The 19,504-nt window shown below is 55.9% G+C and overlaps 1 long non-coding RNA gene across 1 annotated transcript in view; it reads left to right on the top strand.

Moving 5' to 3' along the window:
* LOC147116284 (uncharacterized) overlaps positions 1 to 19,504 on the top strand; it is a 32,136-nt gene extending 12,632 nt beyond the window's left edge. The window contains exons 2-3 of the long non-coding RNA XR_015078766.1: positions 4,470 to 4,768; positions 19,285 to 19,504. This is a non-coding gene — a long non-coding RNA (uncharacterized LOC147116284). The remainder of the gene's footprint in view (positions 1 to 4,469; positions 4,769 to 19,284) is intronic.

Below are 19,504 nucleotides of genomic sequence, written 5' to 3'. Positions count from 1 at the left end.
TTCCATTAGCGGCTGTGTTTTCAGCTGCCAAGGCCCTTAAGCTCTGGAATTCCCTCCCTAAACCTCTGCCTCTAGCTCTAAAGTTGTTTGCCTGTGTGTTGAAAGTGACTGAGTTGAGGCGGGGTTTGACTGCCTGTTGTAAGTGGCTGGGCTCAGTGGGATGTGGTGCAGTTTTGGGCATTGACTGAGGGGTGCGGTAACTGTGTACGACCACGAACATGCCTCTTTCCTTTCAGAGTTTGGGGGAAGGGCTGAAGTCCTGGGTGGTGATCAGTTCTTGCCAGAACGGATCAAATCTCCATCTCATCCCTTCAGGCACTGTGGAAGCAGGAACACTCATTGGACAGTAAGTGACAGGTGGGAGTGGAAGAAACTGGTGGAGTTGCATTGTTGAGATAGCTGACAGTATTGGGTGCGCCAAGTAAACTCGATTTCGTGTGAGAGTGTGTTCATGTTCTGTTAGTCGATCGGAGCCTGGCACGGAAAACCTGCCTTTTATGATGTTAGCTGCTATATTTGGGTTTCTTTAACAATGTCAGAAAGGAACGGAGAGGCTGAGAGGTACGATCTCTGTGGGCTGCCCTGGATCGAGGGGTAAGGTCTCTGTGGGCTGCCCTGGATCGAGGGGTAAGGTCTCTGTGGGCTGCCCTGGATTGAGGGGGTAAAGCCCTGAGGGGCTGCCCTGGATTGAGGGGTAAGGCCCTGAGGGGCTGCCCTGGATTGAGGGGTAAGGCCCTGAGGGGCTGCCCTGGATTGAGGGGTAAGGTCTCTGTGGGCTGCCCTGGATCGAGGGGTAAGGTCTCTGTGGGCTGCCCTGGATTGAGGGGTAAGGTCTCTGTGGGCTGCCCTAGATCGAGGGGTAAGGTCTCTGTGGGCTGCCCTGGATTGAGGGGTAAGGCCCTGAGGGGCTGCCCTGGATCGAGGGGTAAGGTTTCTGTGGGCTGCCCTGGATTGAGGGGGTAAGGTCTCTGTGGGCTGCCCTGGATCGAGGGGTAAGGTTTCTGTGGGCTGCCCTGGATTGAGGGGTAAGGCCCTGAGGGGCTGCTGTGGACTGAGGGGTGAGGTTCCCCCCCATCCCCTGGGGCTGCCCTGGGCTTAGGAGTTTGTAATGAATTGGGACATGGATTAGAGAGTGAGTTAAAGATACTCCTGGGTGGAAAACGTGCTTAGTGGTTAAACTCTCAGCCTTGGGGCAGACGTTCTTTATGTTGCCACAGAATTCAGAGCTTGTGGCTCTTTTTCTCCAGGCATGTTACAAAAAACAACTGTTAATTGCTTGCTGGGCACTCTGTGAATTTACCAACACTTTTTTTATTTGCTTCCAATTTTCACCCCGTGCCCCCAGCCCAATCGGAGGCCAGTTGGAGCCACCATTGTCAGGCCAGGACAGTGATTGATACGGAGGTCATGAGATGGGTGAATTATTCTTTTAAAATCAGCCTGGATTTGGTTTTGGAAAATTTCCATCTTTCTCGCTCTCTTTGAACAGGAAGAGGAGTGGGAGAACTGCTCGTCACCTGATGTCTCACACCAGTAACACACTGACTCATTTTGAAGTGAATTACGCCACTCATTGAGTGATCGGCAAGCGGATTGCTGAGCATTTCAAATCTCCTACCCTTGTAGGACGGGGCAGATAGTTACTTGAAGGTCAGATATTATACTTAATGGGCACAGAGCTGTTAACCTTATAGGTGGTGCTGCATGTTGACGGGATGTTTGATGGGACAGGCCGCAGGGTGTGAGATCAATTTTGTATCGATTCTGGGGTAGGTTATTGGCCATAGTAAGATTGTGACTGGGGTATGGCCTGTCATTACCATTTTGTCCATCCAATGTGTCAGACTCCCTCCCCCAGAGTGGTGGTCAGAGCGATTGTATCAGATGGAGAGACGGTAAAAGGCCATCAGATTACCTGTGCGATTGGATCAGATGGAGAGACGGTAAGGGGCCATCAGATTACCTGCGCGATTGGATCAGGCGGAGAGACGGTAAGGGGCCATCAGATTACCTGCGCGATTGGATCAGACGGAGAGACGGTAAGGGGCCATCAGATTACCTGTGCGATTGGATCAGATGGAGAGACGGTAAGGGGCCATCAGATTACCTGCGCGATTGGATCAGACGGAGAGACGGTAAGGGGCCATCAGATTACCTGTGCGATTGGATCAGATGGAGAGACGGTAAGGGGCCATCAGATTACCTGCGCGATTGGACAGGTAATTAATGACAGCCAGCATGGATTTGTTAAAGGTAAATCGTCTTTGACTAACTTGATTGAGTTCTTTGAAGTAATGGAGAGGGTTGATGAGGGTAGTGCGGTTGATGTGTATATGGACTTTTCAAAAGGCATTTGATAAAGTACCACATAATAGAGACATGTTACTAAAATTAAAGCCCATGGGATTAAAGGGACAGTGACTGCGTGGATACAAAATTGGCCAAGGGACAGAAAGTAGTGGTGAACGGTTGTTTTTCAGACTGGAGGGAAGTTTGCAGTGGTGTTCCCCAGGGGTTGGTGTTGGGATCGCTGCTCTTTTTGAACTATATGGACTTGGGTGTACAGGGCACAATTTCAAAGTTTGCAGATGACACCAAATTTGAAAATGTAGTTAACAGACCTCAGGAGGACATAGACAGACTGGTGAAACGGGCAGACACGTGGCAGGTCAAATTTAACGCAGAGAAGTGTGAAGTGATGCATTTTGGTAGGAAGAATGAGGAGAGGCAATTCAAACTAAATGGTACAATTTTAAAGGGGGTGCTGGAAGAGAGAGACCTGGGGCTGTAGGTACACAAATCTTTGAAGGTGGCAGGACAAGTTGAGAAAACTGTTAAAAAAGCAGACGGGACCCGTGGCTTTATTCATAAAGTACAAAAGCAAAGAAGTTACACTAAACCTTTACAAAACACTGGTTAGGCCTCAACTGGAGTATTGTGTTCAATTCTGGGCACCACACTTTAGGAAGGATGTTAAGGCCTAGGGTAGGGTTCAGAAGAGATTTATTAGAATGATTCCAGGGATGAGGGACTTCAGTTACGTGGATAGACTGGAGAAGCTGGGGTTGTTCTCCTTGGAGCAGAGAAGGTCAAGAGGAGATTTGATAGAGGTGTTCAAAAATCATGAAGGGCTTGGGTAATGCAGTTGGGGAGAAACTGTTTCCAGTGGCAGAAGGGTCAGTGACCAGAGGACACAGATTTAAGGTAATTGGCCAAAAAAACAGAGGCAACATGAGAAAATATATATTTTTTAAAAGCAGTCAGTTGTTATCTGGAATGCACTGCCTGATAGGGTGGTGGAGGTGGATTCAATAGTAACATTCAAAACAGAATTGGATAAATACTTGAAGGGAAAACATTTACAGGTCTATGGGGAAAGAGCAGGTGAGTGGGACTAATTGGATAGCTCTTTTAAAGCGCTGGCGTGATGAGCTGAATGGCCTCCTTCTGTGTTGTATCATTCTATGTGGAGAGACAGTAAGGGACCATCTGGTTACCTGGCACTACTCCAGTTGCAGGCAGAGGCTGTTCATTACCTGATCAGTTTGGGTTTGGGGTGGAACATAACCTGCCTCATTTGTGATGGTGAGAATGATCCCAGCCTGTGTGTTATGAAGGCCAATCGCCCAGGTAACTGAGACAGGGAACATGGGATTGGGGTAGGGTGGGGAGCAGGGGTTAGGATACTCTGTCTTTTATGGTTCATGAACAGTTTTATCAGCCCTATAATATGACCCCTTATTTGTTTTCCCTTTCTTCCTGGGTGTTCCCCCTCCCCCCCCCCCCCCCCCCCCCCCCCCCCCCCAATACTCTCGGGTCATTATCTCAAATGTTCCCAACTGGTGTCCCCCCTCCCCCATGTTGAGTTTATGTTCTGAAGTTGCGATATTGAACTCGGTGACTGAGCAGAGTCTGGAAAGGCCTGTGTTTTCTCATCTGTTGGTGATTCCCAAAGGACGGAAGGCTGTAGAACAGAATTTCGGCTAAAACAGTTGATCTGAGATGGTGGTTGAGCCCGTTTGACAGGAGCTGGATAAATATCCAGTTGGAATTGGGAGTTGGAGGTTAAAGGGATGGATGTAGACTAGAAGATCACATTTTCATGGACATGCACTGCTTCCTGCCTGGGGAGGGGGAGGGGGGAGGGAAGGTGCCCGCAGGCCTAGATTGAATTGATAACCTTCAGGGGTTAGTGAATATTTATGCAAGACTTTCCCCTGTGAGGAGGTGAGTCGAGCCCATGATGGGGTCAATTGTTTAAAGTTGGTGGAAGGAGTGTCCCCCTATTTTTAACCACAGTTCAGGTGATGTCAAGCAGCTAGCCTCTTTATGCTGGAGTGACACGCCCTGGTCTTGGAATCGAAGAAGGAGGTTCACTGTATGATCCTGTTGGATTTGATTGGGGGTCAGGTGAGACGGGATTCAGTTGTGATCTGTTTACAGAAGTCCCTTTTCTTCTTGCACTTTAGGTGAGCTAAGCATCAGGCCCAGTTGGAGGTAACTCGCCGAGGACGGACATCTTTCAAATTTGACACTCCTGGTCGTTGAACACAAGGCAGACGTTGGAGATATTGTACGTGCTTCAGTTGAACCGTGAATCTTGGAGGTTTCCTCCTGGGCCCAGGGGAGTTCCGAAGACCTGCGAATGAGCGACGCCGATGAACACAGGGCCCTCCCCTCCACGCCTTCTGAACTGGGCCACGCCAGGGCGAGTAAACTGGATGGGAAGGACCCCCGTCGCCAGGGAGACCCGCTCCGCACTGTGAAGGTGAGCAGAGTCCGGCAGACGAGCCCATGAACTGTGTCTCCTCGCACATGTAATGGGACTAAGTGGGGGGGGCGGGTTGGTGTCTGGATCCGCATTGCATGTTGTGAACAGGTGGTGCTGGCAGAGGAGATGCGGAGTGCCACGTGCTGGCTGCTGATGGGGGGAGGTGCAGAATGGCAGCCCCAAGGTGGTTGGTGTCGGGGACAGAGACACGGGAACTTTCAGTCGCGTGAAGGTGAACTGAGTGTATGCCCCTCACCCCACCCCCCACCCTGCCAACTAGCTTTAAGCCTGCTGCCTATTCTTGTGCCCAGCCCATAATCACTGTAACCGAGGGTAACTTCTATCAGCAGGTCGCCAAGGCACTGTTTAGTACAGTGTAAAACGATTCGAGGGATTGGTTGGTTGTGAGTTGACTTTGCTTAAGCTGAAGCTCTGGAGGTAGAGAGTGAGAAGTTCCCTTTGGTGTCTTTGCTGGGCGTCATTAGATGTGTTGCAACACACATGTCAAGTGGCAACATGAGCTGCAGCCAGCACACTCCCACATACATTGTCTGGGTGGCTCTGGCATAGGGCTGGTGTGATTGTCAAATTGGCCCCTGCGAATGTTGAAATTAGCCCTCATTTCACAATGTTACCTGAGCAATGGAACCCGGTGAAGGCCAGGTAACCTGGCACTAATTCCTGCCTTCAGTTTGGGGCCTGTGTGCACAGTATGTTCTGAGACCACCTAGTGTTGACCTTGGACCAATGGTGTGCAAGTCTCGATATAATCCTGCAATGTCTCAGTGTGACGTCCCTGATCCTCCCTGTCTCTGACTCAACAGATTGCTCTAGAACCAGTGCAGACTTGATCACAGAGAATCTTTGCAACCAGTCTAACGCTGTCAATGAATGCCCGATGGCTGTCATTGCTCTACAGCAGGGTCTGAATGCTTCAATGGCACCAGGTGCCCTAGGAGCTGCTGGCCCAGGCTGCATGTGATTTCACAGTAACCAGACGAATGGCCCCAGAATTTAACCTGAGCTGATTTGTGCTGGGTTCCTGCAGAAAACATTTGTTGTGACAAAAAACACACAGCCCATCGCCTGCCTCCCCACATTCAAATCCCCCCCCGCCCCCCCCAGCCCCCAATGTCGTTACCCCGGTTCCTGCCCCCCCCGTGTCGGTGCCCACGGCCGCGCCCCCCCCCCGTGTCGGTGCCCACGGCCGCGCCCCCCGTGTCGGTGCCCACGGCCGCGCCCCCCCGTGTCGGTGCCCACGGCCGCGCCCCCCCGTGTCGGTGCCCACGGCCGCGCCCCCCCGTGTCGGTGCCCACGGCCGCGCCCCCCGTGTCGGTGCCCACGGCCGCGCCCCCCCCGTGTCGGTGCCCACGGCCGCGCCCCCCCCGTGTCGGTGCCCACGGCCGCGCCCCCCCGTGTCGGTGCCCACGGCCGCGCCCCCCGTGTCGGTGCCCACGCCGCGCCCCCCCGTGTCGGTGCCCACGGCCGCGCCCCCCCGTGTCGGTGCCCACGGCCGCGCCCCCCGTGTCGGTGCCCACGGCCGCGCCCCCCGTGTCGGGCCCACGGCCGCGCCCCCCGTGTCGGTGCCCACGGCCGCGCCCCCCCCGTGTCGGTGCCCACGGCCGCGCCCCCCCGTGTCGGTGCCCACGGCCGCGCCCCCCGTGTCGGTGCCCACGGCCGCGCCCCCCCCGTGTCGGTGCCCACGGCCGCGCCCCCCCGTGTCGGTGCCCACGGCCGCGCCCCCCCGTGTCGGTGCCCACGGCCGCGCCCCCCCGTGTCGGTGCCCACGGCCGCGCCCCCCGTGTCGGTGCCCACGGCCGCGCCCCCCCGTGTCGGTGCCCACGGCCGCGCCCCCCCGTGTCGGTGCCCACGGCCGCGCCCCCCCGTGTCGGTGCCCACGGCCGCGCCCCCCCGTGTCGGTGCCCACGGCCGCGCCCCCCCCCGTGTCGGTGCCCACGGCCGCGCCCCCCCGTGTCGGTGCCCACGGCCGCGCCCCCCGTGTCGGTGCCCACGGCCGCGCCCCCCCGTGTCGGTGCCCACGGCCGCGCCCCCCCGTGTCGGTGCCCACGGCCGCGCCCCCCCCGTGTCGGTGCCCACGGCCGCGCCCCCCCGTGTCGGTGCCCACGCCGCCCCCCGCGCCCCCCCGTGTCGGTGCCCACGGCCGCGCCCCCCCCGTGTCGGTGCCCACGGCCGCGCCCCCCGTGTCGGTGCCCACGGCCGCGCCCCCCCGTGTCGGTGCCCACGGCCGCGCCCCCCCGTGTCGGTGCCCACGGCCGCGCCCCCCCGTGTCGGTGCCCACGGCCGCGCCCCCCCCGTGTCGGTGCCCACGGCCGCGCCCCCCCGTGTCGGTGCCCACGGCCGCGCCCCCCCGTGTCGGTGCCCACGGCCGCGCCCCCCCGTGTCGGTGCCCACGGCCGCGCCCCCCCGTGTCGGTGCCACGGCCGCGCCCCCCCCGTGTCGGTGCCCACGGCCGCGCCCCCCGTGTCGGTGCCCACGGCCGCGCCCCCCCCGTGTCGGTGCCCACGGCCGCGCCCCCCCGTGTCGGTGCCCACGGCCGCGCCCCCCCGTGTCGGTGCCCACGGCCGCGCCCCCCCGTGTCGGTGCCCACGGCCGCGCCCCCCCGTGTCGGTGCCCACGCCGCGCCCCCCCGTGTCGGTGCCCACGGCCGCGCCCCCCCCCGTGTCGGTGCCCACGGCCGCGCCCCCCCGTGTCGGTGCCCACGGCCGCGCCCCCCCGGTCCGGTGCCCACGGCCGCGCCCCCCCGTGTCGGTGCCCACGGCCGCGCCCCCCCGTGTCGGTGCCCACGGCCGCGCCCCCCCGTGTCGGTGCCCACGGCCGCGCCCCCCCGTGTCGGTGCCCACGGCCGCGGCCCCCCCGTGTCGGTGCCCACGGCCGCGCCCCCCCACGTGTCGGTGCCCACGGCCGCGCCACCCCGTGTCGGTGCCCACGGCCGCAGCCCCCCCCCGTGTCGGTGCCCACGGCCGCGCCCCCCCGTGTCGGTGCCACGGCCGCGCCCCCCCGTGTCGGTGCCCACGGGCCGCGCCCCCCCGTGTCGGTGCCCACGGCCGCGCCCCCCCGTGTCGGTGCCACGGCCGCGCCCCCCCGTGTCGGTGCCCACGGCCGCGCCCCCCCGTGTCGGTGCCACGGCCGCGCCCCCCCGTGTCGGTGCCCACGGCCGCGCCCCCCCGTGTCGGTGCCCACGGCCGCGCCCCCCCGTGTCGGTGCCCACGGCCGCGCCCCCCCGTGTCGGTGCCCACGGCCGCGCCCCCCCGTGTCGGTGCCCACGGCCGCGCCCCCCGTGTCGGTGCCCACGGCCGCGCCCCCCCGTGTCGTTGCCCACGGCCGCGCCCCCCGTGTCGGTGCCCACGGCCGCGCCCCCCCGTGTCGGTGCCCACGGCCGCGCCCCCCCGTGTCGGTGCCCACGGCCGCGCCCCCCCGTGTCGGTGCCCACGGCCGCGCCCCCCCGTGTCGGTGCCCACGGCCGCGCCCCCCCGTGTCGGTGCCCACGGCCGCGCCCCCCCGTGTCGGTGCCCACGGCCGCGCCCCCCCCGTGTCGGTGCCCACGGCCGCGCCCCCCCCGTGTCGGTGCCCACGGCCGCGCCCCCCCCGTGTCGGTGCCCTACGGCCGCGCCCCCCCGTGTCGGTGCCACGGCCGCGCCCCCCCGTGTCGGTGCCCACGGCCGCGCCCCCCCGTGTCGGTGCCCACGGCCGCGCCCCCCCCGTGTCGGTGCCCACGGCCGCGCCCCCCCCCGTGTCGGTGCCCACGGCCGCGCCCCCCCGTGTCGGTGCCCACGGCCGCGCCCCCCCCGTGTCGGTGCCCACGGCCGCGCCCCCCCGTGTCGGTGCCCACGGCCGCGCCCCCCCCCGTGTCGGTGCCCACGGCCGCGCCCCCCCCGTGTCGGTGCCCACGGCCGCGCCCCCCCGTGTCGGTGCCCACGGCCGCGCCCCCCCGTGTCGGTGCCCACGGCCGCGCCCCCCCCGTGTCGGTGCCCACGGCCGCGCCCCCCCCGTGTCGGTGCCCACGGCCGCGCCCCCCCCGTGTCGGTGCCCACGGCCGCGCCCCCCCGTGTCGGTGCCCACGGCCGCGCCCCCCCGTGTCGGTGCCCACGGCCGCGCCCCCCCGTGTCGGTGCCCACGGCCGCGCCCCCCCCCGTGTCGGTGCCCACGGCCGCGCCCCCCCGTGTCGGTGCCCACGGCCGCGCCCCCCCGTCGGTGCCCACGGCGCGCCCCCCGTGTCGGTGCCCACGGCCGCGCCCCCCCGTGTCGGTGCCCACGGCCGCGCCCCCCCGTGTCGGTGCCCACGCCGCGCCCCCCCCCCGTGTCGGTGCCCACGGCCGCGCCCCCCCGTGTCGGTGCCCACGGCCGCGCCCCCCCCGTGTCGGTGCCCACGGCCGCGCCCCCCCGTGTCGGTGCCCACGGCCGCGCCCCCCCCGTGTCGGTGCCCACGGCCGCGCCCCCCCCGTGTCGGTGCCCACGGCCGCGCCCCCCCGTGTCGGTGCCCACGGCCGCGCCCCCCCGTGTCGGTGCCCACGGCCGCGCCCCCCCGTGTCGGTGCCCACGGCCGCGCCCCCCCCGTGTCGGTGCCCACGGCCGCGCCCCCCCCGTTGTCGGTGCCCACGGCCGCGCCCCCCCCGTGTCGGTGCCCACGGCCGCGCCCCCCCCGTGTCGGTGCCCACGGCCGCGCCCCCCCCCGTGTCGGTGCCCACGGCCGCGCCCCACCCCGTGTCGGTGCCCACTGCCGCGCCCCCCCGTGTCGGTGCCCACGGCCGCGCCCCCCCGTGTCGGTGCCCACGGCCGCGCCCCCCCCGTGTCGGTGCCACGGCCGCGCCCCCCCCGTGTCGGTGCCCACGGCCGCGCCCCCCCCGTGTCGGTGCCCACGGCCGCGCCCCCCCGTGTCGTGCCCACGGCCGCGCCCCCCCTGTCGGTGCCCACGGCCGCGCCCCCCCGTGTCGGTGCCCACGGCCCGCGCCCCCCCGTGTCGGTGCCCACGGCCGCGCCCCCCCGTGTCGGTGCCCACGGCCGCGCCCCCCGACCGTGTCGGTGCCCACGGCCGCGCCCCCCCCCGTGTCGGTGCCCACGGCCGCGCCCCCCCCGTGTCGGTGCCCACGGCCGCGCCCCCCCCCGTGTCGGTGCCCACGGCCGCGCCCCCCCCCGTGTCGGTGCCCACGGCCGCGCCCCCCCCCGTGTCGGTGCCCACGGCCGCGCCCCCCCCGTGTCGGTGCCCACGGCCGCGCCCCCCCGTGTCGGTGCCCACGGCCGCGCCCCCCCCGTGTCGGTGCCCACGGCCGCGCCCCCCCCGTGTCGGTGCCCACAGGCCGCGCCCCCCCCGTGTCGGTGCCCACGGCCGCGCGCCCCCCCGTGTCGGTGCCCACGGCCGCGCGCCCCCCCGTGTCGGTGCCCACGGCCGCCGCGCCCCCCCCCGTGTCGGTGCCCACGGCCGCGCCCCCCCCCCCGTGTCGGTGCCCACGGCCGCGCCCCCCCCCCCCGTGTCGGTGCCCACGGCCGCGCCCCCCCGTGTCGGTGCCCACGGCCGCGCCCCCCCCGTGTCGGTGCCCACGGCCGCGCCCCCCCCGCGTCGGTGCCCACGGCCGCGCCCCCCCCCCCCCCCCCCCGCGTCGGTGCCCACGGCCGCGCCCCCGCACCCCCCTCACTCCGCAGAGTACCAATGGCATAGAGGATCTCAGCCACCACTTCTCGGCCTGTTTGGATGGAGCACGGCTCCACAAACCAACGTCTAGACCTCTGACCTGATTGTCTATCTTCATTTGTTTGTCTGCTGCTCTCTCTCCCTCCTTCCTTCACTTGTTTATCTGTTGCTCTCTCTCCCTCCTTCCTTCACTTGTTTATCTGTTGCTCTCTCTCCCTACTTCCTTCACTTGTTTATCTGTTGCTGTCTCCCTCCTTCCTTCACTTGTTTATCTGTTGCTCAAGTGAAGGAAGGAGGGAGAGAGCAACAGATAAACAAGTGAAGGAAGGAGGAGAGAGAGCAACAGATAAACAAGTGAAGGAAGGAGAGAGCAACAGATAAACAAGTGAAGGAGGGAGAGAGAGCAACAGATAAACAAGTGAAGGAAGGAGGGAGAGAGAGCAACAGATAAACAAGTGAAGGAGGGAGAGAGATAGCAACAGATAAACAAGTGAAGGAAGGAGAGAGAGAGAGCAACAGATAAACAATTGAAGGAAAGAGAGAGAGAGAGAGAGAGAGAGAGAGCAACAGATAAACAAGTGAAGGAGGGAGGGAGAGAGAGCAACAGATAAACAAGTGAAGGAAGGAGAGAGAGCAACAGATAAACAAGTGAATGAAGGAGGGAGAGAGAGCAACAGATAACAAGTGAAGGAGGGAGAGAGCAACAGATAAACAAGTGAAAGGAAGGAGAGAGAGAGAGCAACAGATAAACAAGTGAAGGAAGGAGAGAGCAACAGATAAACAAGTGAAGGAAGGAGGGAGAGAGAGCAACAGATAAACAAGTGAAGGAGGGAGAGAGAGCAACAGATAAACAAGTGAAGGAGGAGAGAGAGCAACAGATAAACAAGTGAAGGAAGGAGAGCGAGAGCAACAGATAAACAAGTGAAGGAAGGAGGGAGAGAGAGCAACAGATAAACAAGTGAAGGAAGGAGGAGAGAGAGCAACAGATAAACAAGTGAAGGAGGGAGAGAGATAGCAACAGATAAACAAGTGAAGGAAGGAGAGAGAGAGAGCAACAGATAAACAAGTGAAGGAAGGAGAGAGAGAGCAACAGATAAACAAGTGAAGGAAGGAGGGAGAGAGAGCAACAGATAAACAAGTGAAGGAGGGAGAGAGAGCAACAGATAAACAAGTGAAGGAAGGAGGGAGAGAGAGCAACAGTGTGGTAAACCACTATTCCACTGTGTACATGCCTGGACATGCCTCGGCTGACTCCTCCCACAAGTCCTAGTATAAAGGTGACTGCTCCCCAGCCCCTTTGTATTCTGGACCGGTCGACCACTCGAGGCAGACCTTCATTCTTTTGTTAATAAAAGCCTTTAGTTACTCTCTTAACTCTCAGTCTTTTATGAGTAATTGATAGCGCATCAAACAGATAAACAAGTGAAGGAGGGAGAGAGAGAGAGCAACAGATAAACAAGTGAAGGAAGGAGGGAGAGAGAGCAACAGATAAACAAGTGAAGGTAATGAAGGAGGGAGAAAAGCCGAAACAAAAGTGAAAGGAATGAAGATAGACAATCAAGAGCCAAGGATGGGATAGAGACAAATGAATGTGAGCCCAAGGGTAGAAAGAGGCAGAAACAAAAGTGGAGACGCAAGTAAAGGAGGGAAATAGTAGTTGGTGCAGAGCTAAAAGAGGAGCATATAGAGGAAACCGAAGTGGAGGGGGAAGAGAAAATGATAAACAAAAGTGAAGGAAGGGATATATAGAGAGAAATGAGAGTGTGGGGTGAGAGAGAGATCAAAACAAAAGTGGAGAGGGGGATAGGGGGACATAGAAGTGCCAAAAGAAAATTAAAAGGAGTCGGCAAATGTTGAGGAGGAGAGTGGGTCAGACTTTTCTCCCCCTGCTGACCCTGATTCCAGTCCCCTTCGGGAGCTGGGCGCAGCAGTCCTGGTTAGTTTCTTTTAGTGGGGCCTTCCCAAGAACTGTGTGCCTGGTGGGGTCCTCTATCTTTTACGATCATCTGCTGATCACTCCGGCTGCACATGTCTCTGCCCGTACAACCGGCTCCGTTTTCAAGTTACAGAGCCTCGTACACCAGTCTCCTGCACTTGCTCAGAGGGGCTCTTCAGATTACAACCAGAGTTTCAGGAAACTGGTATTTTATTGCAATTTACGTTTTTTCAAATGTATCCTCCGAAACCAGCTCTGTATTCTCTTTTGCTTTTAATGCATTTATGTGGCATTAGTATAAGTCACATTAAAAATTGAAAAGCTTCCCTGATTGCAGGTTCTTAAATACCTTGTGCCTGATGTGTATGACTGATGGTTGAATGAGATGAAACTTTCATTTTTATATTTAATGAAGGAATATATGGTCTTGAGTTCAGAGCTTTCCCTGGGCCCCGATTGTTCACGTTGATTTGCTCCCATTTTACGTTGGGGCGTATTCTAATGAGACTGGCAGGAAATTTGAGCGTAACTTGACATGGACGGGATGAGCACATTTTTGGATCTAACCTCTGGGCTGCGCCCACGGAGGACACACCAGTCCACTGAGCTAGCTGACCTTGGCTGGAGCAGTTACAGAGCAGTGACAGGCTGCTGTCTTTTTATAGATATCTGATGAATCTTGGCACACAATGATTACTGCAGCAGAGACACAAGTCTGGAATTTTCTAATAGATTTTTAAAATATTTTCGATTTTTCTTTTTAAATCTGACCAATTTCAAGTGTTTCTCAGTTTTCCCATTTCACCTGCAGTGTTGAACTGAGGCGAGATTAAGCTTGCAGCAAGTGTGTGATTGTGGTCTGTGGAAAGAAGCCTTTTTTAAAAACTAAAATGGCCCTTCTCATTCCATGCTTCATGTTCTTGTAAAAATTTCCTGTCTGCTCTTTTGGGTGTGTGTGATCTTGTGGTCAAGCGGTTAAGAAGGCAAATGGTATATTGGTTTTCGTAGCGTGAGTGTTTGAGTACAGGAACAAGGATATCTCGGTGCAGTGAGCACTATCTCTCTACCCGCCACACTCTGTGCTCACACATGAAGGGTAGTCACTTGGCTGGGTTGCAGGAGGGATTCACCATAGATCCAAGGGCCTCCTACTCTGCTGTAATGTTCTTTGGTTCTTGTAGTGACTTGGATAGAGAACTGGTTGGCAGACAGGAAGCAAAGAGTTGGAATAAACGATCTTTTTCCGAGTGGCAGGCAGTTACTAGTGGGGTACTGCAGGGATCGGTCCTAGGACCCCAGCTAGTCACAATATATATTAATGATCTGGACGAGGGAACTAGATGTAATATCTCTGTTTGCAGATGACACAAAGCTGGGTGGGCGTGTGTGCTGTGAGGAGGATGCCGAGAAACTCCAGTATGATTTGGACAGGTTGGGTGATTGGGCAGAAGCATGGCAGATACAGTATAATGTGGATAAATGCGAGGTTATCCACTTTGGTGGCAAAAATAGGAAGGCAGATTATTATCTGAACGGCAATAGAGTGGGAGAAGGGGAAGTGCAACGAGACCTGGGTGTCCTTGTGCACCAGTCGCTGAAGGTAAGCATGCAGGTGCAGCAGGCCGTTAAAAAGGCAAATGGTCTATTGGCCTTCGTAGCAAAGATTCACCAGGCTGATGCCTGGGATGGCAGGAATGAAGTATGAGGAGAGATTGGGTCGATTGGGCTTATACTCGCTGGAGTTTAGAAGAATGAGAGGGGATCTCATTGAAACTTATAAAATTCTGACAGGACTGGACAGACTAGATGTAGGAAGGATGTTCCCGATGGCGGGGGATTTCCAGAACCAGGGATCACAGTCTAAGGATAAGGGGTAAGCCATTTAGGACAGAGATGAGGAGGAATTTCTTCACCCAGAGAGTGGTGAACCTGTGGAATTCTCTACCACAGAAGGCAGTTGAGGCCAATTCATTAAATATATTCAAGAAGGAGTTAGATATATTTCTTAAGGCTAAAGGGATCAAGGGATATGAGGAAAAAGCAGGGACAGGATACTGAATTTGGATGATCAGCCATGATCTCATTGAATGGCGGAGCAGGCGCGAGGGGCCGCATGGCCTACTCCTGCTCCTATCTCCGGTGTTTCGGTGTCGCCCAATGTGATTCACCGTCTTTGATTCTATGATCAGGAGAAGAGGAAAACTTAGACAAACTTGAAAGGTTTAAATGCAAAGTGTCTTCTGCCAAGGCAGCTCCTGTCAAACAAAACAGAAGTGTTGAGGGAGGGTGAGTGGGATTGGAGTTGTCCCATTCCAGGGTCATTGAACCAGTCATATCCATTGGTGTCAGTTTTTGTTGGGGTGCGGTTAATGCCTCTTGTGTTGCTTTCTACATTGGTTGTCCTCAGTACAGCGACAGCAGCAAGTTGTATTTACGTACATTCTGTGCAATTACATAGCGCCTTTAATGTAGTAAAACTTCCCAAGGCACTTCACAGGAGCGTTTTCAGACAAATTTGACACTGCGCCACATAAGGAGCTATTAGGAAAGGTGACCAAAAACTTTGTCAGAGTTGTAGGTTTTAAGAAGTGTCTTGAAGGAGGAGAGAGGTAGAGATGAGTAGGTTTAGGGAATTCCAGAGCTTAGAGCCGAGACAGCTGAAGGCACGGCCGCCAATAGTGGGGTGAAGTGAGTGTGGGATGAACAAAAGGGGTTATAGAGATGGGGAGGGATGAGGCCATGGAGGGATATGAACATGAGGATGATAAAATTGAGACGTTTGGAGACCGTGAGCCAATGTAGATCAGTGAGCATAGGGGTGATGGGTGAACTCCTTGGTGTGAGTTAGGATACGGGCAGCAGTCAAAGCAGGATGGTTACCCAGTTACCAGGTCTCTGCCAGTGTCACTCTGAAACCAGCTGCAAGTAATTACTCTACAATGACCTCCCTGGCTTTCCTGCCCCTTCCTTGGGAAGTCCTGTCCTCCGTGGCGTGGCCGAGATGAGGAACTACATTCCACCGTTCTGTGTGCTCGTTTCTGCTACATTTTTTGTATCGGAACAGGGACTGAGCTTCAAGTTTCTGCTCGGCTCTGGTCTTATCGAGGAAGTGCCCCCATCTCAATGCAAACTAAAGGTACATAAAATAATTTCGAAGACTATTGGAATGTTAGCCTTTATAACTAGAGAGCTAGAATATAAAGGGTAGGAAGTTTTGCCACAGCTATACAAAGCCCTGGTTAGACCACATCTGGAATATTGTGTATAGTTCTGGGCACTGCACCTTAGAAAGGATATATTGGAAGGATATACCAGAGTGCTACCAGTGCTCCAAGGGTTACATTATGAGGAGTGATTACATAAACTAGGCTTGTGTTTCCTGTAATTTAGAAGGTTAAATGGTGATTTGAGATTTTTAGGATTTTGAAAGGAATTGATAGGGGAGATAGAGAGAAACTTCATCTGCTGGTGGGGGAGTCTAGGACACTGGGATATGACCTCAAAATCAGAGCCAGGCCATTCAGGAGAGAATGGGAAACAGTTCATGCAAAGGGTGGTAGAAGTGTGGAACTCTCCCTCACAAAAAGCAGTAGATGCAAGCCCGATTACTAATTTTCATCTGAGATCGATATATTTTTGCTAGACAAGGCTGTAAAAGGATATGGAGCCAAGGCATGTAGATGGAGTTAAGATACAGATCAGCCATGATCTTATTGAATGGCAGAACAGGCGCGAGGGTCTGAATAGCCTACTCATGTTCCTAAAGCTAACCCCAGTATCCAGTAATGGTCCAGCTTAGATTAGTAGCAAGTTAGGATACCACCAGTCCCAAAAAAAAATTAAACCCTCTGAACATTTTGATAAAATGCGGAGGGAGCTAGGTACAGACTTCTTGGGAGGGAAGGGGAGAACCTCCAGTATGGATCAGCCAGGAGCGAGAAAGGCATTTCAGAGGATCTGGATTTAGGTTGGCTGGCATGGAGGGGATACACGACAGGACCCGAGTATGTGGCTGGGTCTCACCCAGTTTGAGAGAGTTCGGATTCACTCGGCTTCTATTTGGGTCTCTGAAGTTGCAGGAGCAGGTCAGTCGTATAAACGCCAGCTGCAACATGAGGAAGCTGCAGATACAGTTTCTGCGACAGGTTAACAAAGACAGCATCGAGGGGAAATCTTTCCCTGTTCAAGACCCTGCGGGGTGTGGTGCGTGAGCAGGAAGCACTGCTCGAGGTAGAAGAGCCAAGTAAGAGCTGGGCCAGTTCCAGCCGCATGTGATTCTATCGGCATCCCTGCATCGTCTGGTCTTTGAGAAATGATGGGATTTAGGAAGAAAAATGGTACAATTCTCAATTGCATTTCAGGCTGCAAAACAGCTGAGATGAGGGAGAGGTGGGCAGGGCAGGGGGGCTGCAGTGAGATTTACAGATGGGTCAGAGAAAGATGTTGGAACAACAGGGTGATAACATTGGGTGATTTTAACAATACCAAAATAGAAACATAGAAGATAGGAGCAGGAGCAGGCCCTTCGAGCCTGCTCCGCCATTCAATGTGATCATGGCTGATCATCCAAATTCAGTACCCTGTCCCTGCCTTTTCCCCATATCCCTTGATCCCTTTAGCCTCAAGAAATATATCCAACTCTTTCTTGAATATATTTAATGAACTAGCCTCCACCGCCCTCTGTGGCAGAGAATTCCACAGGTTCACCACTGTCTGGGTGAAGAAATTCCTCCTCATTTCAGTCCTAAATGGCTTACCCCTTATCCTTAGACTATGACCCCTGGTTCTGGACTCCCCGGCCATCAGAAACATCCTTCCTGCATCTAGTCTGTCCAGGCCTGACAGAATTTTATAGGTTTCGATGAGATCCCCTCTCAATCTTCTAAACTCCAGTGAGTATAAGCCCAATCGACACAATCTCTCCTCATACGTCATTCCTGCCATCCCAGGTATCAGCCTGGTGAATCTTCGCTGCACTCCCTCCATGGTAAGAACGTCCTTCCTCAGGTAAGGTGACCAAAACTGCACACAATACTCAAGGTGCGGTCTCACCAAGGCCCTGTACAACTGTAGCAAGACATCCTTGTTCCTGTACTCGAACCCTCTTGCTACGAAGGCCAACATACCATTTGCCTTCTTAACCGCCTGCTGCACCTGCATGCTTACCTTCAACGACTGGTGCACAAGGACACCCAGGTCTCTTTGCACTTCCCCTTCTCCCAATCTATTGCCATTCAAATAATAATAGATTGGAATAAAGGTCCAGTGTGGTCAAAGTAGGAAACCTTTTCTGGAATGTATCCAGAACTGCTGCCTAGATCACGGTTTCTAGTCTAACAAATAGTTCTGGGAAATGAAGTGGGGCAAATAACTGAAAGGAGTAGAAGAACAATGGGACATAGCGATTACAATATAGTTAACTTCAGTGTCAGAATAAAAAAGGTTCATGAAGAGTCAACTGGAAAAAAAAGCAACGTTGAGTGAGCTAAGGGACCTGACACAAATTAACTGGTTAGAAAACAGATAGTGGGATCAGCAGTGGGAAATGTTGAAATATGAGTGGGATAGAGTACAGGATAAATATATTCATACAAGGCAAAAAGAGGGTGCAGCAAAGAATAGAGTTCCATGGATAAATAGAGATTAAAACGAATCTGAAACTTAAAAGGGAAGTATATGGTCAAATTAGGGCTAACAACATCAAGAAAATCATGAGGAATATAGTGGGGACATGAAAAGAAAGATTAAAAGGGATTATGAACAAAAAGTTAATAAATTGGCTAATATAAAAGGAAATAGGGTGTTTAATCAGCATATAAAAAGTAAAAGAATAATGTCGGACCAATCGGGGATGAAAGAGGGAGTCTAATTGTGGAGGATGAAGGGATGGCGGAGATATTAAATATCTTGCATTGATTTTTATAAATAATGGTGGAAGTGTGAGTGTAGGTGCACTGGAGGAGGATGTGGAATAATTGTTAGAGCGAATTGTAGAAATGGACTTTGTGCTTATATTAAAAGAAGTGAAACTTGAGGTGGATAAGTCACTGGGCCTTGATGACTGCACACTAGGCTGTTGAAAGAAGTCAGAGGACACAGCAGAGGCTCTGACCACAATTTTTAAATTCTCCTTAAATATGGCAATTCTGCTGGGACTGGACACCCTTGTTCAAGAAGGGAAGATACAGATCAACCGGGTAACTACAGACCAGTTAGTCAAATGTCAACTGTGGGCAAACTCTTGGAATCCATAATTTGAGCCAAACTTAATGGGCATTGAGAAATGTTGGGGTTAATCACGGACTGCCAGCATGGATTTGTTAAAGACAAGACGTGTTTGACAAGTTCAGTATTTTTTGAAGAGGTGACTGACTTTAAACAGATAAAAGGAATGCAGCAGTTGTCGGGTATGTGGATTTTTAGAGGGCGGTCACTAAGGTGTTTCACCAGGCTTGTTCAAAAAAAAAAAAAAAAAACTGGCAATCTAGCAGCACGATTAGAAAGTTGGTGAACAGACAGGAAATAGAGTTCGGGTAAATAGGTGGTGGTTTGCTTGGAGAAGGCTGGAATTGAGGTACTCCAGGGGTCAGCGCTGGGTTACCTTTGTTCACCCCACTCCTTCCTTGTGATTTGGGAATAGGGAATACCACCTCAATTTGCTGACAACACAAAAGTAGATGGTTCAGCAAACCGTGAGAAGGGCTGTAAAAGATGTCAACAAGATGGGTGGAAGATGCAATTTAATGAGGATTAAATGTGAGGTAATGCCTTTTGGCAAGAAAGCCAAGGAATGGGAGTATATACTTCAAGTGAACGGGTGCGGATGAACAGAGAGCCTTAGGGGTTTGAATACATAATGGCCTGCAAGTGAAGCTATATAAAGATATGCTGTTTCACAGGTTTGCAATTTTCTTTTGACTATTGATTCAGGTTTCTGATGTTGAATCAATTTGAGAGCAGCCCGCCTACCTGTACTGCTTTGGTTTTGAGATTCTGTGTTGACTGCGACAGGCCCTGCTTTAGGTTGCCATCACCTCACTTGGCAAGGAGGCTGCGGTTTTGTTGGAAGATATCTGAAGGGTAGTCACATGGAGATCCTTGTGTACCCCCTGCAGCCATAAAGGGATATTCTCAACTCCGCAAGCAGTTT

The sequence above is a fragment of the Somniosus microcephalus genome, chromosome 6 (assembly GCF_052327205.1).
Source record: "Somniosus microcephalus isolate GS21.2 chromosome 6, FLI_Smic_1.0, whole genome shotgun sequence".
In the NCBI taxonomy this organism is placed as follows: Eukaryota; Metazoa; Chordata; class Chondrichthyes; order Squaliformes; family Somniosidae; genus Somniosus; species Somniosus microcephalus.
Note: the sequence above shows the minus strand (reverse complement) of the source record. Positions and strands in the feature narration are given on the sequence as shown.